The 26820-nt window shown below is 45.6% G+C and overlaps 1 protein-coding gene across 2 annotated transcripts in view; it reads left to right on the forward strand.

Moving 5' to 3' along the window:
• The first annotated feature begins 4393 nt into the window (after positions 1 to 4393).
• PROSER2 (proline and serine rich 2) overlaps positions 4394 to 26820 on the forward strand; it is a 235289-nt gene continuing 212862 nt past the window's right edge. Inside the window, exon 1 of one of the 2 annotated variants that reach the window (XM_078674153.1) lies at positions 4394 to 4530. The gene's annotated coding sequence lies outside the window, so the exon portion shown is untranslated. Of the gene's footprint in view, positions 4531 to 16337; positions 16717 to 26820 lie in introns of those variants that run through there. The other variant, XM_078674154.1, reaches the window with a different exon arrangement.

Below are 26820 nucleotides of genomic sequence, written 5' to 3' on the forward strand. Positions count from 1 at the left end.
GTGCCACCAGGAGCAAGAAGACACGAAAATGGGGCAGATCGGACCACCAGGGGCTGATATATGGCCCCCCGATGATAGGCGACCTTTGACCCCTAAGAAGACCGTCAACGAAGCACATGGGGCTCCGCTGCCGGTTTCAGAGATGCCCCCAGGTGGGTCAGGTCCCGGGGGCTGCCCCCAGAAGGAAGTAAAGTCTGGGAGCACAAAAGTGGCCCAAAAGGGGTGCCAGGAGCCCACCTTGGCCCCGACGAGAATGGTGGGAGGGAAGTGCAGGAGAAAACAAGTAGGAGAACGCAAAGAATTCCCCCGAGGCCCGGGATTCCAACTCCAGGCCCCGTCGCAGGAAAGATAAGGCGGGCAGCGCCATCACGCTCCCTGTGAAGACTGCGCCATGGGGTGCCAGGAGCCTACCCTGGCCCCCGCGCAATCCCCCTCGAAAGGAGTAGGACCCAGGGGCCCGGGGCGCCATCCCCGGGCCCCAAGAAGAGGAGTGGCTCGCTGGCCGGGGGCCCGGAACCCCAACCCCGGGTCCCGATGTCTGGGATTAGGCGGGGGAGTGCCGTGGCACTCCCCCTAGTCCAGAAGGACCGGCAGAATGTCCAGCGTCTGCCCGCCGGAGCGGGCTACCCGAAGAGAGGCACCGGCTCCCACGGAAGAGTGCTCGCCGGATAGAGGAGCCGGCGGGGGCCACCAGGGGTGGGTTCCCCTGGCTGCCCCTCAACAACTCAGCAGGCGGGAGTCCCAGGTGGGACCAGGACCCCGCCAAGGAGAGTGCAGAGGTGCCAGGGGCCCGGGTGGGACTGGGCCCCCGAAAGGTATCCGGAGCAGCCGGGGGTGGGCTCCCCGAGCTGCTCGAAGAACGCACCCTCCTGGCAGGAGGGGTCCGGGTGGGACAGGGCCCCCAGCGGCCTGAAGAGGCGGCGAAGCGACAGCGCCACAAGCGCGGCTCTCCCTGGCACATCGGGAGAGCCGCTCATCTATTATTCGTAAAGAGGAGCTGAAGCGCCCCATAATGCCTTGCCAGGCATGGGGAATTTATTGTTTTGCGTCTGGTGCCCCCCCCCCCCCAGGAGGGGGTCACACTCAATTGTGAAAAGGTGCTGGGGGAGCTGCTGGAGAATCACAGTCCCCCTCTTCCCCCCCCCCCCCCACCCCCCACCCCCCCCCCCGCCCCCACCAGCACGAAGAGACCTCCCTCCCTAAGTTTCCTCTGGAGTTGAAAGGAATAACCCCTCAAGGGCTCAGACAGCATTTAACACTTTCTGGGCTGGAACTTTTGTTTTACAGCTGAGGGTGTATTGAGAAGTGCATTATGGAGTGAAGGGCTGAGTTGGGAGATGTCTGGAGAAGGGCATCCCCTGGAGGTGAAGAGGTGTAATTGCACTGGAATGCATTACTAATGGTTATTTCTTTTAGGGGGTCTGATGGTTCACTTATTTAATGTGAAGTACAGGATAAAAGTGATGTCATAAGCAAAGTGGGGTTATGTTGTCAGATATATTGCTACTAGGGTGTCTGGCTGTATATGCATAATCATGTCATTTCATCTGTGATGCCTATAGGGGCTGCAAATGCAATGCATTCTAATGATACCCAAATGTGATAAGTACTATCATTCTAAAGGGATGCTTAAACGTGTATTCTTGCTGCTGCACTTAGGTGAAGAACCCAGACTGCTAGCCCTTAAGATGTAGAGGGGCATACTTCATGGTCAGTAGGAAATGTGCAGTCAAGGTTGTGTGTCACCAAGACAGTGTTACCCAATGTAAATGCTTGTTGAGATACTGGGGGGGGTCGGTGGGGGGTTGCCACTGGGATGGTGCCAGTGAGCAGGGCCCTCGCTCCAGGTCATGTACTAACTGCATTGGGGGGAAGATGATGTGAATACATGGGAGTGGTGGTACTAGATCACCCCCCCACTCACAAAGTAATTCCAACAGCTTATGTATATTTGTAAATTGGTACATAGTATTGAATAGTGTGCATGTTTAATAAATGTACTCTTACTTTTATAAAGCAAAGTACAGACTGGACAATCAATTATTGAGTGTTATTTTTGCGCACCTGCAAATGGTGATCACTACCCCACACCAACTCCCTTGAGTAAGCCTCCGACTGCTCAGCAACGCTACCCTCTGAGAGTCAGGCGCTACAATTGGGTGTTTGGTTTCCAGTGAAGGACAAAAGTAGTTGTGTTATTTGTGCAGGCCTCACAGATGCTGCCTTGTTTTTCAACACAGAGGGACTGACCTCTACTCCCTGGGTAACGTACAATGTACATTTTCAGAATCACTGAAGACACGCCCAGACTGGAATTCTCCAGTTGGTAGCTGGTGAACAAAGAAGACACACAAAGATGAGTTGCAATCCCAAGACCAGGTACATGCTTTCGCAGCATCAAGGTTACTGTGCCCGTACCTGCCGCGCTAAGAGTGGGAGCAGGTCTATCTAGAGAGAAAGGTATGTGATGACAAAAACAGTCTATTCGTTAGCGTAGTGAAACTCAACCTTGGAGAAATACAAATATATTGCAGCTGCTTTCTGCTGAGGCAGACAGAGTGAGTCAGAAGTTAGCTTCGATCATGACTCAAAATGGCGGCTGAATACAAAATGGTGCAGAGAATGCTAACTTGCACGGAGTAATGCACAACCAGGGCTTTAAGTGGAATGAAAAAACTGGTGGGGGTCTCTCACAGGAGTGTGGCCGGTGTAATTAGGGGCATGTCTTAAATATACACAAGCTAAAAATCTGTACTTAGGATAGTGTGCCCCCCCAACTGGTATTTTGCTGTTTCTGTCATAGCATACAGATATATAATAGTGATGCAAAAAGTAACATTACTCCTACAACAAGCCAGGGCTATTGGATTTGCCAATGGTTTTTGTTTATGTAACATAAATCAGCAACAACCATGGCTTCGCAGTATAACATATTGAAAATGCTTCAGTTCTGAAGTGATGAGACTGTGAAAGAACTTTAACGAGTATCTTTTAAGTTACATAAAAAGTAGTGAAGGGTGGCACTGCTGCAGAGTGAAGATTTTCTTTCCACTTTGAGGGCAAAAATGGAGAGCCCGATAGAGACCCGGTTTGGCACCGGCTTTATATAAAGACCTAGCCCACTTAGCCCTGCGCACAACAATTGATGCAGTCAGGGCTTTAAGTGGGCCGGGTCTCAAGGGGTCTGAGCACCGGCAGTTTTTTTAAGGGGACCTCGAAACAGGTCTCTATCGGGCTCTGCTTTGAGCCCTGGCACAGGTGGTCCATTTTTTTCCCCGACTGCAGTGACAGCAGTTTGCTGTCACTGCAGTCTGGAAAAAAGCACCAGGGCACAAAACCCAGTCCGATAGAGACCCGTTTCGAGACAGCAGGCACATGGATGTGCTCTGCCCTCACTGCTCTCTTCTCACTAGAAGAAGTTACGGCAGCTGAGAGTTGTAGGGGAAAGGAAATCCTTTAAAGAGTCATTTTCTTTCTGGATTTTCCTCTTTCTGTAACTCAGGAGCTGCAACATTGTGGTGGGGTCACCAGGGTTTTAAGTGGAAGCTTTTTCAATATTATATGTAACAAGGCAAGCCATAGTTGCAGCTTATTTATCTTATGCAACTAATAACCATTGACAAAGCCAATAGTCCTGCCTAGTTGTAGGTATGATGTTACTTGTTGTATCACATATCTGGATGCAATGACAGAAACGCAAGTCGGGCTGCACACTATGCTAAACACAGATTTTTAGCGTAAGATTTGTAAAGCCACGCCCCTAATTACACTGGCCACGCCCCTTTGAGAGACCCCTCAGTTTTTTCATCCCACTTAAAGCCCTGGATACAGTGGCCACACTCCCTATTTCCCGGCCATATCAGAAATTTCAGACAAAAAAATATTGGTACTCTCGTGGTTGTAAAGGCAATGAGAGCACTCTAACATAGCATTAGGTCCGGAACCATCCTATTGGCCCAACCATCCCCCGGGATCCTGCATTACCGATCTCATATGTGGTTCCCATGCCCTACACTTCCCACCATCGCTGTGCTGCGGGGCCACCTGAACATTCACCCTCACCGGCGGTTGAAACTCAGGGGGGCAGTCGCCAGCTGTTACTACGTCGTTACTAATGAAGCATGATGAGCCCACCTCGCCCCGATACCAGGCCCACACTGTCGCACCCTTAGATAAGATGCCCCGGGATTCCTTGCCCCTTTGCCACAAGCCGCAGAGCTCAAGGGCTCGCGCGACGGCTCGAGCGCGGCTGGGACACGCCTTCCGGAGCGGCGGTGTGGCGGCGGGGGCGTCTTCTTTTGGGATAGGTGGGCCGTCTTTTCATGGGCGGGTCATTTTCTTTGACCAATCGCAGGGTTCACGGGAAAGTACAGCCACAAGACTGTCATAGTATCGCCCCGGAGCTTGTCAATCAACTTAAATCTAGCCTTGCAGCATTTCTCCCCTCACCTTGGCGTATGTAAATTGTTTAGAGTCAAAAGTAAAGCGGAAAGAAGTGGACGTTCGAGGTATACTGTGGGGCAACAGGAGGTAAGGGCTGTCTTCGGGTATAACCTACCTGGTTTGATGGGCGGGTGGAGAGAATCTGTGCCGAGCGAAGTAGGTCTGCATGTAGCGCCTTGTGAGGGGACGACTGAGCACTACCGCGGGGACACCCGTGAAACAGGCGGCCGAGAGTGAGAATGGAGAGCGGGGTAGAAACCTAACGAAAGTGAGCGGCGAGGGCATTCGAGGAGAAATTCGAAGCAGGATTATGTGTGGGGGGAGTTGATATGGCAGTACAGTGGGGGCAACTTGGAAGTGCAGCACTACACCTATACACACCTGGTACACCTATATCTGCCCTGCTCACAGTCCCACCGACTGCGAGCAGAGCAGATATAGGAGTACCTGGCATTAAGGTACAGGTAAATATCGGAGAAGGGCAATAGGGGAGAAGTTGATTTGATAATGTTTACTTGCTAGTTAGTGTATAGACTAATAAAGCAATAAGGTGAGACCCGTGGCAGATACCAAACCTGTTGCATACCTTGGTAAAGTGTAGCGTTGGATGAATGAACCCAGCCTGACGAGAACAGTGTACGCGGAACCTAGTGGAAGCCAGCAGTCACAATGTGTTATTGACTCCTTTTGGGCTGTGAAGCCTGGCCATTTATTTTTGGGTGCGAGTCAGTAGTCTGGGAATGGCATTGCAATGGGAACGGAGTAAATAGGCGTGGTGCCCATGGGAGCAGGGCAGTTTTAGGGGAGGATGCTAGACTCTGGACGATGGAAAAGTTATACCTCGGATTAGCAAGCGAGGGAGAGGGATGGGGTTGTTGGAGGCGGATGTCTGAGAGAAGAGCGACTACACTGAGGTTCTTGGAGGATGGATAGCGGGGGTGGGCGTCCCGAAAGCAACGGTGGAGGACGGGTAGTTCTGGGATGAGGGCCTTGGTGGGGAGACCAGGCGCAAGCATGTGGAGAAACGTGGTCGCACCACAGAAGGGGGCTTTAGTTCTAGACAGTAGCGAGATATCTCTGAGTCTGTGGAGTTGGAGACAATGTGTCAGCCCCACGACGGAAGACCTAAGAGCAGAGCTATAGGGGAGCTCGGGAAGAAGGACACCACCAGATAGTGGTCACAGGAGGTCTGGACGCAGAGCATTAGAGGACGTTAAGAAGAGTGCAAGTGTAGTAAGGGGAGATTTGGTGGCAGGGCCAAAGAAGAGCAGCGTCATAGACACATCAGTAATTCTATGGCGGAAAATCTGGGAGCTTTGCAAACCACCAGAAAAACCTTGATGCAACAGCAATTCGAAAGCATAAGAACCGAGAAATAGAGGGGTACACAGGAACAGACATGTAGTAGCGTAGGGGCTTGTCTCATAGGATAGTTATTGTTGTATTTTAAACTGCGTTTTGGTTATCTTAATGAATATTAACCAGGTAACTTTCTGATAGATGAGAGGCTGTGATGCGAGTTGAGTTGCTACCTTTGGCTTTCACCAGCATTTTGTAGTTGGGCATCTTCGAGGAGAAGCAGCTCTGTGACCTCTCATACTGGCCACATTCAAAGAACAAATTCTTAACTATACATTAAAATATCACAACTTATTGCTGTTCTTTGTAATATGATATCTAGTCTGCCACTATCTGAATGAACTATGTTATAATCTATTATACACAAACACTGTTGTAATGTATTCTCCACATCACTTTTGTCCTAGATTAACACAAGAGGTAGTAGTGCTTTACACCTAAAATGGTGGTTAATGCCATGTTGGAACAAGAAAAAAAATCTGTATATTGTAGGTAGTAATGGACACACATTGTACCGTCAAACAGTTGTACACTGCATGGTCAAAGCATTGGATTAAGAAGGAATAGTACCAATGAAATCTATACAATGCACGAAAGCAAATAGCAACATTGGGATGTGTTAAGAAGTCAAAGCATCAACAGCCACTGTCCTTAAAAAAATGCTACCAACAGTGAACACAGGGATGATAAAGCGCCTAGAAATGTAGGTGCCAAGAAAGATGTTAAAGTACTACAAAAAAGATTTTGAGTCCTATTTCTATTGTAGGTTCAGTTAAAAATTTCACTTTCTGCAACGAGAACATAGCACAGTGTAAAATTCTACTGGATGTTAAAAAAAAAAAAAAAAAAAACATCCCACAAGTAATATCCATTCTCATTGTAGCCACAGCACACTACATTTTTGAGAAATCATGCATCTTCAATACTTTTTCTGTTAGTTTCCAGCTCATCGCTGTTTTGTATTTGCAGACCTTTCTGACCTCTTCATGTCTAAAGTTGTCTTCCTGCCTGCATCCCTACACTCAAAATCTGTCCCTTTTAAGTTGTGCAATGGCCCCTTCCCCAATTTCAAAGTCCATGTCTTATGTACGTTTAGGGTTCCTAACCACATTCTAATTTTTAAATGTTTCATCATAAAGACTGAAACCATGTGACCCTTCCATGGCTGGGTCATGCTCAGATGCATGTTGTAATTGCAAAAACAAAAGCTAGCCAACTTGTTGTCATGTATGAGCTGTGCACTTTTTGTCAAACCTGTCTTTACACTGTACACTCATTCATTTTCAGGTGAGCTAATCTCTTCTTTTCAGATATGGTAGCTTTGTTTGATCAGCTCAATGGGTTTTACATCATTTTATCATATTGGCTTCTGTCTCCAAGTTACTCAGAGATTAAAAAACGGTGTTTGTTTTGTATCTGCAGGTACTTGCATGGTGTTTTATAGTGGATATATGTGTTCTGTGGCTGGGACTAATTGATCCGTCTCTTTGTCCTGGACACCCATTAACACTCACATAGGTTGTGTTTTGGGAAGTGCAATCCTTACGTTCCTTTATGTCCAGTGAGATAAGATTTATTTTTAAACTGCTCTGGAAAGTTGCACGAATTACACAAACCCATAAAAGTGGTGCATATTTTATTTTTACACCTCTTTACTATACATGTGAGAAGAGCATAGAGAGAAGTAAGGACTTCCATGTCTTGTTTATGGACCATATCGGCATGCAACACTATACCTTGGCTGCCTTGTCCACACCTATATTCTGTGGGGAGTAGCTTTTTGTATGGCATTCACCCATCTGAAGCATAACCATTGGTGGTGAGTCTACTGTTTCTAATCTTCAGATCAAATAACCTGTGGACCAAATTCCATCCCGTCTAAAGCTGTGTTTCACCAATGCCCAAAGTTGCTGAAACTGTGAAACTTGTCACCATCTCTGCTACCCTGATGTTTTATTGTAAATTGGTTGGTTTTCGTTTTGACAGCATCCACCAATGAAAGGCCAAAGTAACCGGAGTCGCCTAGCTTGAAACTGCACTCCACATGTGGAGGTCAAAATAACGGCTTTGTTACCGCATGCATTGTAGTCCATTATCCGAGAAAGGCATGGCCGAACATAGGGAGTACTCACATGCGCAAACATGGAGAGAACTCACCTAAAGAGAATCTTTATAGCAGTTCATTCATAGAGAGCACAATGCGATCAGTCAGGTAAATTACCTTCACATAAAATATTACATTGCAGTGGTACCTTAGCCTCTGACAAGCAATACATTTCGTTTTTTTGTCAATTGCTGCTTTGTCCTATGTTCTTTTGGCAATCTTCTCCAGAATTGTGTAGAACATGTTTAATTGGGTTTGTTCTTTAACACGGAGTTTTTTTTTGTGCCCGATTTTCCTTTTCTTTTCAGTCTTATGTTGGCTATTCATAGGTTTTCATTTTTATACCCCGTCTTGCTCATTATTTTCCTTAGTATTGTTACCACACTGTCCAGTTTGCTGCCCTTTTTGAAAATGTATGGAATGTTCATTACCTCCTCTTCAGATGTACTTATGTAAAAGTTGGTTTTTAATGGTCTTCTGATGGGCCCTGCTCATGGCTTTTGGCTGTGTCAAAATGCTGAGTAGACTTTACACACTTATGGTTTTCTGATTCTTATTTGCGAATTGCCTTATCACCATGTTCATTGTACTTGATGGATTTTTTTTAGCTTATTAAAGGCGCATTATAAGTTGGAAAGTAAAATAATGTGGTACGCCATGCATGCATGCATGGTATTTAATACCCTATCTACGGCCAGTCACAAGATTGAGTCCGCAATGGAGAATTACCTTCGAGTCTCAGATTACTTGTCCATTTATCGCATTGTACTAGATTACTTTACCTCTTTGACAAACATTTTCCACCTGTCGCTAACAGATACAAAACATCAGCGGACACACAGGTGATATTATTGGGTGCAATTCCACACATGGTAACACGTTTAATTGTGTGGGGTGTCAATTCCACTGAAAACCTGCAGAATTACTGCTCGGAACAACTCAACATTCAGGCTTAAATGTGTAATATGGTCATAGGGGAATGTTCAGTCCAATACTTATGCAATGCATTAATATTTTCAAATTGATTTGCTAAATAATCCTTTTTTTAACAATTCTTTTTATTAGTATTTTGCTTTTTACAAAAACAGCAGAACAAAACCAAACAAAACACAGCAAATCCCACCACTCGGTCACAGATTGAATTATCAGGTCTTTAAGGTAAGCATGCATAATCATCCGAGCATAGCGGTTTTAATGGGGGTAGCAGCGCCTGGAGACCAGATATCTTCCTTATTGTCTTCCTGCCGGTCCCCCGCCGCTCTGTGTGGCCCCTTCTCTCCCCACTTCCTAGAAAGTTCGTCCTGCCCCTTCTCCTCTGCGGCTGCCCCAGAGACTGTGTCCTCCCAGGCTAGGTCGTGATAGGCCCTCCATTGTCCCAACCAGGGGTGGCTCTAGGCTTATGGCGGCCCTTGCCAGGGAGCGTATGTAGGGGGCCCTTGGAGGAACGCAGGCGCAGAGGCCAGTGAACAGGGGGGGGGGGGTCAATGGTGTTTGGAAGTGGAACAGAGCCGGAGGCCGCCAAATCCCTGCCAGGGGCTGTCACGCAAATATGTATCCATCCTCAGAGGAATATTATATTAAGGATATATATTGGCGTGGCGGACCCTGGGGTTTGGCGGCCCAGTACAGGTGCACAGCTTGCACATGCCTAAGGCCGCCCCTTTCCCCACACTTTCTGAAACTTTCTTGGGCAACCCGCCTCGTAGGCTACTCTTTCTGCCTCCATGCCAATATCCTACTGTCAATTTGTGGGAGATCTTGAGCTCCCCCATTTGCTAGCTATGTCCCTATTTGCTACACAAAAACCCAGGGAGCAGAAAATGAGTTGACTTCCAGGGATGTCCACCTTCCCATGGGATTGCCAGTAGCAAAACCTGCGGCATAAAGGGAATGCTAGTTTCCAGGAAGTGAGCGAACTTGGCCACCACTTCTCTCCAAGTACTTCTGTATGTTTGGACATGACCACAGAGTTTGGAAAAAGGTGACCCCATCCTCCACTACTGGCAATTATGGGTCTGTGCCAAACCCATAGTATGCAGTTGCGAACTAGAGTAGTACACCCTATAAAGGACTTTCAGTTGTAGAAGCCACAGACCAGCCTTTATTGCCACTTCCCGGGGATGCATCAGGGCTGCTTCCCAGTCAATGTCCCCCACTGGGCCCTACCTAGTCCATTTCCCACTTACATCTCAATGGATCAAAATGATTTGATCTGTTATTAAGGAGGGTGCGGAAAGTTAGTGAGATGGCTCTTATGAGCATTTCCTTCCAGAGTAGTCTATTTTCCGGGGGGTTACTGTCTTCTGTCTTGTCCCATGGTATGCCCTTCGCTTGTAGCGCATAGCACATGATATATCAAAACTGCAGTGTGGCAGGTAGGTCTTATTCTGCCTGCAATGCCAAATAATCTTAATACACGTGTTGGTTGAAATGGTAAGTCTGGGGAACCAGAATATTCACTACCAGTATTAACTTGAGCAATTGATTGTGTAAAGTCATATGTTCTGACACTACTCCCTCTGAATACTTTTACAGGCATTTGAGCCTAAAATTCACAAGAGTTTTAAATGTCTGATATTCGGGTTGCAACCAGCAGTCACAAATTCGGCAACAATCTCACATTCTATTAGGTTGTCACTAATTACTAGCCTATTTTTTGTCAAAAGAGTCATCTAGCTGTTGCTTGGTTCTACGGAATGTGACGATTAGTGGCCACGTACTTCCCTGGACGCTTCACACCTGTTGCTGGAATGCATCCTGCTTGTTTATGCGTCTTCCACTCTGAATTCTTCGATATACAGTATATTTAAGCTCACCGCCCTTTAAACTCACCGCCCCATAATCCACTCTCGCGGACAACAGAACGACACCAAACCGCAAATAAGTCACGATTTCAGAGCTTTTCGGATTTTTGTAGATTGAAAAATACTCCAACCACAGAGGTTGCGGCCGTTTCACATTTTTCATGTGAGAGATGAACTCGGGTATTTTTACACAAAGACTGCAGTGTAATATAAACCCGAAGGGCGTGCTTACCTTGGGATTTGGTCATTACAAATAAAGGCGCTCTGTAAGCGATCACAGATCCATTCCTTCCCTCTGCATCGCGCGCTCGCCTTCCAAGTGGGGCGTGGACCACTGCCATTAAACATTTCAGTTAAGTTGCAGTAAACCGTAATTACATACTTGCAGAGGATGAAGTATTTTGAGAGACGGAGGCCAGTGTGAGCGTCGCACCATAAAATCTTGAATGCCAGACTAAGAAATCCTCTAAGAAGCTTGCATGCACTTTAGTCGTCGTTGTAATTAGTGCTCTAATGTGACATGCGACCGATCCCTGGTTAAACAGACGGACTTTTCTCAAGAGTGGTCAACTTAATTACACTAATGAATTCCTGTGTGTGCAGCTGTACACAGATTACATTCCTGCCTCCGCCTTGGAGCCCTCTGCACAACACTTGTGTACACATTTTGCCTCTAATGTGTTCCTACCCAACAACAATGAAAACAACTGGAAAATGTTTGTGTACAAATGTCAGTAAATGGTTAAGATACTGTGGTGCAAGAGGAATTGTTTGTACATTTGACGTTTTCCTACCACTTACAAACCTGTTGCTATTGTGATTTTAACTTACATTAAATTGCTATAGCTATACACGTTAAATCATTTGACCGTGACCCATTAAATATAACACTAAAGATAGCTGATTATTTAATAACATTCTCACGGTTTCCATTTGTTAACTTGGTCACACAGTTCTCGCTTGTCAAAAGCTATTTTTTTATCAATAAAAATTTATTTTATTGATTTGGACGGTAACATTGGGAACCTGAATGCGGAGCTGCTTGGCAGACTTTAATTAACCAGAATCAATTTCTTGCTCTGATGAATGAATGGCTGTTATTCTTCTTCTCTAATCAGCATCACATGAAAATCTTTCAACCTAGCTAAATATATTACTCATTCTATCATTGTATCCGTGTAGCTGTGCAGATTTGCTAACTATGCAAGACATTTGCCTTACATTGAGTCCATATTGTCATCATCAGTCATTAGAAATTGAGAGGGACAGTAGAGGGGCAACAACGCTTGACTATGAGCGTACCATGTTTAAACTTCAGATATTCTTTCTTGGTGCTTAATAAACTCTCATTTTGCCCAGAAGACCCAGTGTGGTATCTGTAAAGTAGCTACAGTATCCATGCAGTACTCACCTGGTTGACGAGCATGGTCAGACTTTGGGAGAACGCAGAGACAGTGACGAGGAAGTGGTAAAACCTTGGTGTTCAAATTGCCAGTAGCAAGTTGGTACTTTACTGCCTCACCCCATTTCTCTTTAGTCATATAACCTGAGGAGTTACCAAAGCAGCGGGCTGATCTTCATTTTAAATAGTTTGCAAATACACCCATAGAAAAATGCTGCGAAAATCATCCTTTATTCGGCTTGAAACTCATCAAGTTTTTATGGCAGTTTTAAGCATAATGCAGTCCACTCCTGGAAAGCGTAATAAAATCCACATACACACGTTCTTACGATCAGAGTAAGTCTTCACATTCAACATAGTTCTTGAGTTCTCATTCTTTCTGTGTGGCAGGAAAAAATGAAGTACGCACTTGGACCGACCAGCACCAGTCTGTCGATTTCTGTGCTGTTGAGGCCATACTAACAAAGAACAACAGTCAGTAAGGTATAGAACCATTTTCTTTCCATTTATGCACACTCATTACCGCCCCTCTCCAGTAAGGTTGCCTCTGCAGGTTTTAAAATGGACATTACCTCTCCTTTCATGTCACCTTTAGTTTAGCTGGCTGAGTCTATCCCACTCCTGCGCCTCTTTAAAGAAAGTGCTTCTTGACATTGTTCAGCTAAATCTTCTTCATTGTTTCATGTGCCAAGTTGGGGCAAACTTTTTTCTTTGAACATTTAATGAAAGCTTTCCATTGTTTTTAACTGCTTCTAAGATGCAATATCTTTCTTCTTTATCAGTGACATTGAATATCTGAGTTGCCCCCGCCCTTTGAGTCCACGGCTCCAAGGAGGTCTTGATCTTTCCACATAGCGATGAACTACTTTTACATCACAGTTACGTTAGCTTAGGAGCCCTAAAGCAAGGAATCACCACGAGTTGTCACCATCAACCCTCCAGCAACCCCAGGATTTCCAACTAGCACCATCTTGCTCTGTATTTTTCACCTTGGCTGCCAATGTTGCAGTCTCCTTGAGCTATATTTGTTTTATTGATGACACCCATACTGCAATCCTACATCTTGACACTGATCCAACTCCGTGAATGCGCTTCCTTCACTTGCCATTTTATCCTTGAGGTCCTCCAATCTATTGTTCAGTTTATTAGGTTTGCCTTCAATTCTTGAGATGAGCTCTCTAATAGTAGTGGTGTTGGGAGATATCCCTATAAAAGAGTTAAAATGTGGGGGACACAACCTTTTTCACCTTTCACACAGTCCAAAAGAAAACTGTTTTGCATTACCAATTTCATTACAACAAGGAGTTCTCTAGGAACCTTAGAAAACATAGAAGGACCTTCCAATGTTTCCTTTTCAAGATTCTCAGCTTCCTTGTTACTCGTTTTGGGATTCTGCCTGGGATACCAGCGTTTTATGCTACTAGTCCTGATGACTGGCTCTGCCTTATTTTGGAATGCAACTACGAGCAAGTATGAGAGAAAATGCTTTGTCTTGCTTTTTAAGGTAATCTTTACAGCTGGGTTTTCTAACAGGAGTGGTCTCAGTAGTTCCAGAACGAGTAAGAAAATTTTGCAGTTTAGCACATGGATCTGGTTATCAGAGACCAAGACCAGTTTCTCTTCAGACTGCTCTTTATAGCACTTCTGCTGGAATGCGCTGATTTTGGTTCCAATGCAGCAAAAACTGGCTACAGCAGTAAGATGGGCAGCTACTGAACTCACGCATCCTTCAACGTGTCTCCCTATTGTTCTTTAATATTTCACGTGAAAGAGTTGAATAAAGTCTTGTTGTTTACGTCAGCAGTCCTAGTACATTTCTTAACCAGAAAAAAAAATGTGTATAAAAAGCTCAGGTTTGGACAACATAATACTTGCAGTAGGTGTTTGAATGAAAATAATACCTTGTGTCTATGTGAGAATACTGGTTAGTGGTCAGGCTAAACCTTAAAACTAACTTTTCATATTTTTGCCGGTCTCTTAAACGTACAGCCTTTTTTCCTAGTTGACTCGTTCATTTTCAACAGTTTTGCTATTAGTTGAAAATAACTTAACACCTGGAGAGAATTTAGTATAACATACTACTTGCTGGTATGGCCAGACTTGAGGGTTGGTACTTTTAATATTCTGCAGTGCGGGTTTGTAGTTGGCAGACTTCTCTTTGAAGAAAGACCTGCCCGTCCTGTTTTAAGCAATACTGTTGAACTTTAGCAGCTTAATACAAACGTGTATTGTTTTCTCCTTGTATACGCTCGTAAGGAATCTGAAACCTGTCTGGAAAATCTTGCAAAACCGGTTTGTCAGGGTAAGCCCTAACAAGGTTACTTCTTGTCATACCTTAGGATCTAGCGAACCTCTGTTTTTGTCTTCGGTTTTGTTTTTGGGTTGTTTTTATTTTGCATATTTGACTTGTGTCAGTTATTTATGATGTTGTTTTTCTAAGTACGTTTTGCTTTAAACCACCTGTTAGAGGTCTAGCTTTTTTGTAGTTTTTTTTTTATTTGTGACCTGATGGCAGTAGCACAATCTGCGATTTTAACCCCAATGTCACTCCTATGAACCCAACTTCTCTCACTGGCGTTCTGGAGTATCAGCATATGCAAGCAGAGGTAATCCTAGGCCCCTCCTTATTATCATCATCACGGTGTGTTCCTGAGCTAAGCAAACACCACAGGGCTTCCTTTAGGTTTATTTATAGCATTAATTTGAAATTATAGCAACAGATAAATTGTACTCGGCAGCACCACTGAGACGAGAACAGGAGTCATATTATTTTATTTATTTTAAAGGTTTTATATAGCGAGTGGCTGGACCCGCAGGTATCCGAGTGCTGTACAGAAACGAGAGCAAGGCAATTGTCAATGTCCGTACAGGAGCATGGGAGCATTTAGACTAGGGATCATGTGTGTGCAGCAGTGGTGAAAGGAGGTGCAAATACTGAAGAATCTCCTCCTTTTGACTGTCTGGCTCCTTTTCCCCTCTTGTTCTTCCTCCGTTGGGTCGGCTCCCTGGTTTCCTTTGGACTTGGCCCTCGTAACTTTTAGACTGGAAACAGGGCGGGACTGGGAACCAAAACCGGCCCGGCAAAGCGCTCGGCCAGTCCCCCTGCGGGGGGGGAGTTGGGGGTGTGACCGAGCTCTTTACCGGGGCCGGTTTTTGGCCGATTTTGCAGCTATGCTGCAAAACGGCCCTGTAACAAAAACGGCCCCCAGGGGCCCACAACCGGCCCCCACCCTTGCGGCGCACCGGGGGATTGCCCAGTGCCCGCAACGGCCAGTTCGGCCCTGACTGGAACTCGTGTGCGCCCCTCCATTTTGGGACCGTCTCCTGTTGTCGCTCTTGCTCTGGGTGCATCTTGCCATGTTGAGATGGTTTCCATCGATGGCCACGACCCCGGTCCGCCATTTTGTTTATTCTTGTCCTTTCCTTTGGTCCCTTGGATTCCATCCTGCTGACCTTCAGACATTTCACTTACGCTGGACTGCCTTATCTCTTTCTCCCCCTCAGGTCCCCCTCTCTCCTCTCACCAATCTCAGCCTCCAACTCTTCTCCCCCACATACCACTCTCTACCCCTTTTTAATTTATTTATTTTTGTTTTTATTTCTCTTTTCACTCTGTAAATATGTGATATATACTTGTCCAAGCCGAATCGCTGGTAAAATGGAATCCTGAGAAAATCTACTATTTGTATATATATATATATGTATATAGAGAACTCTAACCACTAGTATATGTAGTAGACCTTTGTACTCACTACCATTCCTATGTGATTCTTAGAGTTTATCTATTTGTATCTCTTCCCTATGTGACTTTACAACTTGTACATTTGCAATTTTTGTTCCTGTTTGTATCTTTTATGTAACTCATGTAATCCTAAGTCCTTATGTATCACAACTGGTTCTTTTGTAAAGCTCTCTGACACCTTTGTGTTATGTTCGTTCTATAGAAAATCGCATAAAATGAACTAAAATAAAATAAAATAAAACAATAAGGGACGTGAGACATCGACACCGAATCCGGAGCAAGGCAAAAATCTTAGGATCAATGGTTGCTACAGTTAAAAATAAGGGGAGTGTGACAGAGAAACACACATTAAATCTACAAAGAAGCATTTGTAGGGACATGAGGGATGGAGTTACTGAAATGAGGTCCTAACAATTAGGGGACATAAAGTGCTGGCTAGGCTAGTGCCAGCGTTAACAGAACACTGTACATATAGGGGGCGTGGCCAAGCACCTAAGATGGCGGACGTTCTTTAGTGGCTCTCAGAGTCCCATCCCCGGCTATCCTGCACATCGTTGAAAAAAACGGCTAGAGACTGACCCCGTTGGGTCGGAGGACGGAGAAGAGCTCTTGCTGAGTCTAAGGAGGGGCTCATCTTCCATGCAGGCGGACTAACGGCGGACCTCCATGGCCGCGGCCTATTGCGCGACTGACCTGGCTCCTCCGGGAAGTGGTGTCTGGCGCAGGAGCTTGGAGGCTGAGCCCTAAGATCATACAACCGCTGCCGACTCCTGCCCAAGCAACAGACAAAGGCCCACTTCTAGTGCGGAGGAAGCTGTGCTGGGAGGCCTGCTATTCCCTGACTGAGGGGGCAACACACCAGGTGAGCCTGAAAAGTTGGGAGTTAGGTTGTTGAAGTGGGCGAGGGAGGAGTCCGGGGATTGATCGGGCCCAGGTCCCCTCGGGTGCAGGTGCGCAGCAGCAGAGCGATACCAGGGGGCCATTCATCGGTCAGGAGACGGCCGCCCGGCACTAGCAGACAGCACTGGGGCTGTTTTGAACCTAAGCTGGCCCCCTATTGGCAGCTGATCCTCTGAGTGGCTCCTGGCATTAGGGGCATGTGACCGAGACAGGGGAGATCTGGGGGCTGGCTGGGCCTAGACTCCCCCATCTAGCCATTCCCTCAACTGCCCCACTTGGGTAGCTGGAACAGCGGAAGACCCGAGGGTTGACCGGGTCCCGCTGAAGGCCGCAGTGTGCCTGTTGACACGAGTGGTGGAGTAATCTGGGCCTACTCCAAGGACTCGGCGAGTGCATCCTATCCCTCCCCTCATCACTTAAGACCACGGAGGAGGCCAGAGGCGTGGTTGGTGCGGTAACGGGCCTGTACCCTCTCAGACTGCGGAGACTGGGGAGCTTGGCATGAACCCGTGGACTCCCCGAGGGTTAGGTACGTCAATGGATACGAACCCCGTGCGCTGAACTGCTCACATCTCCCGTTACTGCAACTGGTAAACAGTTTTGAGCAAATAGAATGACAGATGGGACGAGGTGCGGAGAGGCGCAATTTCTCCACTTTCCCCCTCCCCTCCCCTTCCACCAGCAGGGCTGCTGGCAACATCAACACTAGAGAGGTGTGAGAGTTGACCCTCAGCTGACAAGGGCGTGTAAGCAGTCCCATAGACACCTAAGCTGCAACCAGCCAAGAGGAGATCGCAATTCCTGAATGTACTTGAGAAGTGCGGAGTGTAGAGCGCATTACCTCTCACGGGGTAGCTGCCACAAACAAGCTTTACACATAATCTATGCCCAGTGCACAGCAATTAGCCGTGGGCCGCCTCCGCTCGACCAACCACCAAGACAATCCATCACACGGGACAGGTGGGTGAACGTCCAGGGGCGCTAGAACATCCTCCGGGACGAACCAACATGACCGCTTGGCTAAATTTGACTCTGTGCTTGCAGCAGTGGAAAAAATAGGCGCGGCGCTGGAACATACTCGTACTTCCCCAGAGAGCAGAATAGACAGCATCACTACCGACTTCACGCTCCTACTGGCAGATCAGTGTACATGACAACGAAGTGGCGCTTGCGGACCTCCGGCCTTTTCACGTATACCACCTGGTTTTGAGGCCACATCTAAAGATCGTTTCCACTACGCTGCCGTTTAAATTGTGGTCACTAAGTAAGTCAGACCGAGAAGAGTTACTGACCAGATTAAACTTTTTGTTTTAAGTATGGGTTTAAGAAGGGTACTGGTTTTCTATGAACACCAGGCCGAGTGACTTTAGGAGTTTTATCTAGTGCGTATTTTAAGGCTATGGCAGGTCTTTCTAGTAAACCTCGTGTGGAGGGTGATTGGACTAAGTTAAATGTCTTCACTTATTGGGGAGAGTTTAAAGTCGGCTCATTGCGTAAAACTTAGAAGAGCCAGACGTGAAAAGAGTTATTACATAATCATGTTGTCTCTGCGGTAAAGTTTGGCCAACATCAGATTTCGGTTCTAATTCTTGTGAATTACTATTTTTTCACATTTTCCAAAAGCAATTGACGTTTGTACGTGACTGGTATTTCCAAGCGATTCACATTCTAGACTACCACATCCGGACCCCTCGTGTATTGATCTGTCCATTTGGATATCACATTTTGAATATAGACTACACTTCATCTAAAGGTATCTTTTAACTTGGTCTCTATGTTGAGATTATTTTGAACCACCAACACGGGTGTTTCTATTGGGTATTTGGATGGACTGTCTATTCTCTCTTCTTGCACACTATCGTCACTTTTCTAGCTGATTGCACATTTTAGAGTCATTAGAGTCTCACATCTAATTTTTAGGAGACTCTCTAAATCGTGTTTATCTTCTTGTATGAACACTTAAGCAAGAGAGAGTGACTTGTGAAAGAGCAATTAAATCTCTCCACTTGACTGCTATACAATAATGTAATGATATTTTGTATGATTTTGTTAACAGCCTTTAGAAAGTCGCCACTGGCGACGAAACACGTGTCGGCTGTAGCTGTATCAATTTGTAACCAAAGAACAACTGTGATGAAGATTGCTTGCTGAACAGAATCTACTCTATGAACTTTGTATTAAAATACTTCTGCTGGTTGGGCTCAATCGGCTGTTTACCTACTGAGTGTTGTGCTCTGTCTTTTGTTTTTTGATTGATTAATATACATAGAGCATGCTTGAAAAGAAAGAGCTACAAATAGACCCTAATGCAAACATAGCAGAGGTGCTGGCTGTTTTGATTATTTCACTGCCACCATTTCTTTCTGTATTACAATGCTAGACTGTATGCGTCTCAATCGAGAGGGGATGATCAACACATTGGGGCATTTTTGGATGCAGTCGAATTGCCTACACTGCCGATTGACCAATACCTAACATTGGACTCCCCCCCCCCCCCCCCCCCCCCCACCCCCTTAACAGTGGATGAAGTCCGAGAAGCACTAATGTCACTAGTGTCTGGAAAAACACTGGGACTTAATGCAGAAACCCTAGTGCCCCGTCTACATGCCTTATACACCACTGCAATAAGCAATATGACCCTACCGCCCTCATTGTGCGCAGCCAATATGATCTCTCTATTGAAGCCAGGCAAGGACCCAACATCCCCCGGATCATATAGGCCAGTAGCGATTTTAAATACGGACTATAAAATATTAGCGAAGGTCTTAGCCAATCGACTGGGGCCATTTAACCCCTCCCGTGTGCACCCAGACCAAAATGGGTTTGTTCCTGCCCGTAACACTGCTCTGAACATCCGTCGTTACGTTAGGGTAGCAGAGCACGCTCCTGTGAATTGGCCTTGATCGGTTTGTTTGGTGCTAGACCTAGAGAGAGCTTTTGATTCTCTTGAATGGGATTACCACTTTGCATCCTTACCTAGATATGGCACACGACCCCACTTCCTTAACATGGTTCTGCTGCTATACAAACACCAGACGGTCGAGTCAGGATGGGACCTTACTTCTTAGACCCTATAGGAGTGAGACGTGGTACAAGGCTGTCCATTGTCCCCTCTCCTCTTCACGCTAGCAGTTGAGCCATTAGCAACATACATTCACTCACATGTCAACATAGGTGTCACCCTGGGGGATGGTCCGCATGTAATCTTATTATATGCTGATGACCTGCTGCTGTATGTGAGAGTCTTCATGCCATCCCGCCCTCCTTGGATCTAGCGCTAACACTATTCACCAAAGCATCGGAGCTGCGTGTTAACGCCACAAAATCCATTCCCTCTCCTTACCTACAGGCAACCTCAGACCCAGGATACTCCCTTGGAGAAGTCCCTGTGACATGGTGCACGATATTTTCAGATACCTGTGGGTGCATTTATACCGTACCAAGGAGGTTCTATTTGAGGGAAATATAATCGGAGCCACTACTGCCTTCCAGTTGTAAATGAGCTTCTGGAAGACCTTCCTATTAGCTGTCTATGGAAGGATTGCTCTCACAAAGATGGTGGCCCTCCCTCGCCTCCTCTACTGCTTAACTACCTTACCTATCGTCTTCTCCCCTTCCTTTTTCCACAAATGGGAAAAGACAATCAAGGATTTTATATGGGGGACGTTGAGGCACTGAATCTCCATGAGGAAACTATATTTGCCAATAGAACAGGGGAGTTTGCGGTGACCAATTTCGAACTCTATTATCTAGCCTCCCAGTTGCAGTGGATAGCCCGATGGCTTTCTTCCCGGCACCTGGCAGACACTGCTTCATTACAGCCCCCAGTACCACATCACGCCTTACTTGGTATATTACGTCCGTGCGCGAAACCCAGGGTCCTGGGAGCGTTATTACTCACCATAGCATACAAATGCTACTGTAAATGCCTCTTTCTCACTTGGGACATCACGCCATATGCCACCGCCATCCCCTCACTGAGAACGCCACGAGGAGACACACACACCACGGCAGCCGAACTGCGGAACTTGGACACTGAAGGCATTCAATAAACCGGGAACCTTTATCTAGATGGCTCCCTCATCCCATACCCAGAGCTTATGTCTGAGGAGAGTATGCACCCTGGACAATTCCTACTACATTGTAAGTTCAAGGCCTCCCTGTCACCCAAATGGGACAATCTCGCCTTGGAACCACCCACGCACCATACGATTCAATATCTACATGTGATGGAAAATGGGGGGCACTTGACTCGTTGGTTCGCTTTGTCACTTCACCAACACACAGTGATTGACCTCACCCCCCAAAGAGAACATTGGGTGAAGGCTCTGGGGTACGCATTCACAGATAATGAGTGAACAACTGTTCTGGAAGGTCCGACACACATCCCATGCAATCAGTGTCTCAGGCGGGTTACATTTCTCATACTACATCGGGCATACCTCACCCCAGACCATATTAATTAGTATTTTGACCGAAGCAGCCTGCCCCAGATGCTTGTCAGATGCAGACATACTTCATATGTTGTGGCATTACCCTGCTCTAGGTGAATACTGGACTAACATAGCTGCTACACTGGCCAGTTGCACAAAACGCGACTGTCCCTTCCACTGGGAGGTATATATACTACATCTTTTTAGCTGGAATAAGAACAGGGCAACCTCCAGATTTCTCGATTTGGGCCTAATCGCAGTGAAACGTCTGATCACCAAGAGATGAAAATCCCCGATTGCCCCCTACACTATAGCCTGGTGCTGATCACTACTCAACTGGGCTAGGGCAGAAGGGATGGCCTTGCATAGAGAAGATCTGTTGGGTCTTCGCAAGTTTCGGCGAGTCACTGGGAGAATATAGTGTTAGAACTACAAGGCCTTGATGCTACCGCGGAGAACGTCCAGGAGAGAACACGGTGCCAGCCAAACCAACACAGGCTCTGAGACCACACTTAGAGAGGACCAGGAAGAGCAGATCCCCATTCACACAGCTTAGGCCCCTACCTCAGGAGGTTATCACTATTAACTTCTAGCAGGACTCTCCCTTACCAACACATCAGGCAACAGGTCTCAAGTGAACACCCAATCCCTGATTTGATTACTTTGTCCTCATTTTGTTGTATCCCACATCCACAGTTCAAATGTGTAATGCATCATGTTCAGAACATAGACACATGGTATAACATAATTTCGCATCAAAGCCATTAGTGTTATTGTAATAAAACGTTCTAAGTAACAATCCGAATTATCACATCCACAAGCGGATGAGACACAACGGTAAACTGTACCATGAACTGTATTGCCTAAATACTGATATGAGATAGGATGTCATTACATTGTTGGTATTGTACAAGAAAATAAGAAATTTTAATAAAAAGATTTAAAGAAAAAAAACAGAACATTGTACAGAAAATCACAGAAATATGGTTAGAACAAAAATACATGAGGGACCATGGAGAGCAAGACAAGTGGAAACAATAAGGTGAAAACAAGGAAAAGAAAGATCAGCAGGGGATGACCTGATCATAGGAGTCCAATAGAAATCAGGTTCGGAAATATTCATGGGCTTCAGTATTTATTGAGTTTGTGTGAGCCCAGTGATGCCACAACATTCCCAAACAAAGATGTGTGGAAAAAGTGATTTCTTTTCAACTAAATTTGAGGTTTGCAGGGGATTCTGGGTAAGAAAAAGCAGGGGAAGCCACACAAGCCATAACTCCCTGTAATACCCTGGGTGTCTAGTTTTCAGAAATGCGTGGGTTGGGTAGGTTTCCCTAGCTGGCTGCTGAGCATTGGGCCAAAAACCCAGGCGACCCCCCTTGCAAAACCAGGTTGTTTTGTGATAGGCAATTTTGATGTCACCTCAATATGTTTTTGGCCCTTGCCTGTTGCTGGTACTTGGCCACCCACACGAGTGAGGCACCATTTTTATCTGGAGACCTGGGGGAACACTGGCTGGTAGGAAATTTGTGTCAGCCCAGTGATTCCACAACTTTCACACACAAAGATGTGTGGAAAAAGTGTTTTTTTTACAGCTAAATTTGAGGTTTATAGGGGATTCTGGGTAAGCAAACGTTGGGGGATCGGCCCAAGCCATACCCTCCCTGGAGTTCCCTGGGTGTCTAGTTTTAATAAATGTATAGGTTTGCTAGGTTTCTCTAGGTGCTGGCAGAGCTAGGGCTCAAAATCTACAGCTACGCACTTTGCAAAAAAAGGGTCAGTTTTCACTGTCAAAATGTGCGTTTTGGGCCTTTTTCTGCTGCGGGCACTAGGCCTACACACATAAGTGAGGTACCAATTTTCTCGGAAGACATTGGGCAACGCGGGGTGGGTGGAATTTTGTGGATCCACGAAGATTCCAAAACTTTCCACCACAGAAATGTGAGGAAAATGTGTTTTTTTTGGGACAAATTTTGAAGTTTGCAAGGGATTCTGGGTAACAGAACCTGGTGAGAGCCAGTCAAGTCACCCCATCCTGGATTCACCTGGGTGTCTAGTTTCAAAAATGTATAGGTTTGCTGGGTTTTCCTAGGTGCCGGCAGAGCCAGGGTTAAAAATCTACAGCAAAGCACTTTGCAAAAAAAGGGTCAATTTTCACTGTGAATGAAAATGTGGTGTGTCCACATTGAGTTTTGGGCGTTTCCTGTCACGAGCACTAGGCCTACCCACACAAGTGAGGAACCGTTTTTCTCGGAAGACTTTGGGGAAAGCGGGGGTGGGTGGAATGATGTAGATCCACGCCGATTCCAGAACTTTCCAACACAGAAATGTGAGGAAAATGTGTTTTCTTGGACACATCTTGAGGTTTGCAAGGGATTCTGGGTAACAGAACCTGGTGAGAGCCACACAAGTCACCCCTTCCTGGATTCCCCTGGGTGTTTACTTTTCAAAAATGTATAGGTTTGCTAGGTTTCCCTAGGTGCCAGCAGAGCTAGGGTTCCAAATCTACAGCTAGGCACTTTGCAAAAAAAGGGTCAGTTTTCACGGTAAAAATAAAGTGTGTCCACGTTGCGTTTTAGACCGTTTCCTGTCACAGGAACTAGGCCTACCCACACAAGTGAGGTTCCATTTTTATCGGGAGATAGGGTAACTGTTATCACCTATTGACTTTCGATGCATTTCTGCCTTCCAAATAAAAGACAATGTGTAAAAAAGTCATTTTGAAAAATGACCTATATGTCTCATGCTATTTACTGTTTCTAAACTCTATTTTTTGTTCCAGTTTCAGAAATACATAGGTGTCTTTCATACCGATTTTTCCATGTATATATTTTCTCAAATTAATTGCTATAAACCCGGAACATAAACGAAAACCATTGTAAGACGATGCTCAGCTATTGGCTCTCGGTTCGTAAGGTTCCTGGTGAACCTACAAGTCCTATATATGCCCACAACCAGAATGATCTAGGGGATGTAACGTATATCGCTTTCAAACAGCTGTCACAATTAGAAGAAGTTACAGGTGAAAACGTTGGCACAAATGGCTGTTTTTGTCAACTCATTTTCAATTTTTCCTATATTTAACTGTTAGTGTCTATGAAGAAACCTTGAAGGATCTACACAAATGAGCCCTTGATAAATTCAGAATGTTGTGTACTTTTCTAAAATGTATAGTTTTCCAGGATCCATTATTGTTTCCATACCCATTTCTACCATTAACTGGAAGGAGGTTGAAAGCACAAAAAATAGCAAAAATAGGCTATGTCCCAGAAAAATGCAAAAACTGAGTAAAAGGTTTTTGTTTTTCTGACAAAAGTCTGCTTGTCCCTGAAATCTGGGAAAATGGTGATTTCAGCCCCACAACCCCTTTGTTGATACCATTTGCAGGGAAAAACCAGACACTTTCATCTGGAGCCCTTTTTTCCAATCCCCCTCCCTCCCCCAAAACAAACTTCGCTACATTTTGGCTAATTTCTGGGTCCCCTCCCGGCAAATCCACAAACCCTGGGTACCTTTAGAATCCTTATGATGTTGGGGAAAAAAGGACGCAAATTTGGCCTGGATACCTTATGTGGTCAAAAAGTTACAGGGGCCTACGCGCAAACTATCCCAAATAGCCAAAAATAGGCTTAGCACAGGGGGGAAAAGGCCTAGCAGCGAAGTGGTTAATGCTACTTACCGGAAGGACCCTCTTGTTTTGTCTGCTTATATACGTGACCCAGGCTCACAGGGATATTGGGATACTGTAGCGTTCCTTTATCTTTTGTATATGCTCTAGGGTTTTGATGTCTTTTCTGTTCCTGGAAGATCCTGTGTTCCTTTTGACGTTTTCTTCTTTACCTCTGCTTTCTGCGCTTGCTTTTATAATATCCATGCACACACTGTCTTTTAAGTTGCGCATACATGATCAATGTAAATAGCCAGATTCGTTTTTTTTGTATTCTTTGAAAAAACCTCACAATTCATTGCTCGGGGAGGATATTGATAAACGAAAGTTGTTTTATGTTGGGACCATTTTTAAAGTGGTTGACAATTGTCATACGACTTTTGGCATTCTGTAGCATGTATACAGCACAACCCCAGCCGAAGTGCTGTTGAGTGTCAAAGGCAACAGTCAATAGCTCTTTTGAGGGGTAGCTGGTTTCTAACTTGGAGCAGGATTCGGGTCGTCCTGATGCCATTCCAGAACCTGTTGCCTTGTTTTTACATAACTGAGTTTCAGTACTACAAGTTTTAACTGACTAGAGAGATGGGGACTCCGTTCATAAAGATTTTCTGAATATGAGATGGCTGCTTAGTGAAGAGAGATCCCTGGAATGCCCATTCGAGATTGGGAAGAGTAGCACTGGAATGAAGCGCCACCCCTGATTGCCCTCCCCACTACAGTTCTGTTCATTCTAAATGATGGAGCAGCTGGTAACATGCCTTGTCCCAAGCAAAGCCCAAGGGGAAGGTTAGTGTTTTTTCTACAAGGATGACTAGACCATGGATACTGCTTGCAGAACTTTAAGGTTGTGTTGGGAGCCAATGAATTGATCAAATAACTGTTCTGTTTCAGGGTGCTGCAATGTGCGCTATACAAATACATAATGAAAAAACATAACGTTCTAGCCAGCACCAGCTCAGTGATCACATATTTCTGGTTTGGTCTTTTAAAATACCATCAAGTAACTAAAGAAGGAGCTCCCACTCTTTTTTTTTTTTTCCTCAGGCTGAAAAGAGACTAAAATCCCCTTTGAACCTTAAGTTTCTCACAGCGAATACTGATCAGGGACAGCATCTCATGGAACCTGGCCACACTGAGTTGTTCATTTTTGGGGTCCAGTTCTCCAAGTCTTTCATCGAGGGATCCTCATAACAAGTGGCCACTTTGGGCCTGATTTAGATTACCACGGATGGGTTACTCTGTCACAATGGTGACAAATATACTGTCCGCCGAAATCTAAATGCTTTTATATGTAATGGGATTTATATTTTGGCGGTTGGGATATCTGTCACCGTTTGGATGAAGTAACCCCAGCCCCATTATAATTATGAGCTTTGTAGCAACACTGGGGATATGCTGAATACTCACCAGGAAATCTTAGCTGCTGAAAGCAGCCAAAAATCTGGGGCCAAACGAGGGATTACTGTTGGAATTGGTTCTAGAATTCCCATTTCTTAAAAGATCCTCGGGGTCCAGTGTGTAATGTGCTGAGTTTTCTCTTGCTCGGGAGTTATTGGTACCCCCATTATTAGTGACTAGCAGTCTGAGGAAATACTGGCCTATTTCCCACACCACTTCATGAGAGCCACACCCTTCAAGCTGCCTTCTTGGAATACCCAGGTTTCGCAATCTGCCTAAAAAAGAAGCAAGTGCAATTGGCCTAAAAAGTAGGCAAAACCTTTGGATGCTCAGATGAAGGCAGCCATGAAGCACTGTGCCAAAGCCTGTTGTGCTCTAGATGAAAGAAGACATAAAGAAGAAAAAGGCCACCTTGAAACTCGATTAAGTTAATATCTGTAAAAACACTAACTCGGAAACACTGGATGACTGTTACCCCAGATCCTTTGTCTGCAAGGCGGGTGAGTAAGACTGGGTGATTAATGGTGTCAAATATAGCTCCTCTTGGAAAACGTGGGCAACTGTTTCA

This window comes from Lissotriton helveticus, chromosome 1_1, assembly GCF_964261635.1.
Source record: "Lissotriton helveticus chromosome 1_1, aLisHel1.1, whole genome shotgun sequence".
Lineage (NCBI taxonomy): Eukaryota > Metazoa > Chordata > Amphibia > Caudata > Salamandridae > Lissotriton > Lissotriton helveticus.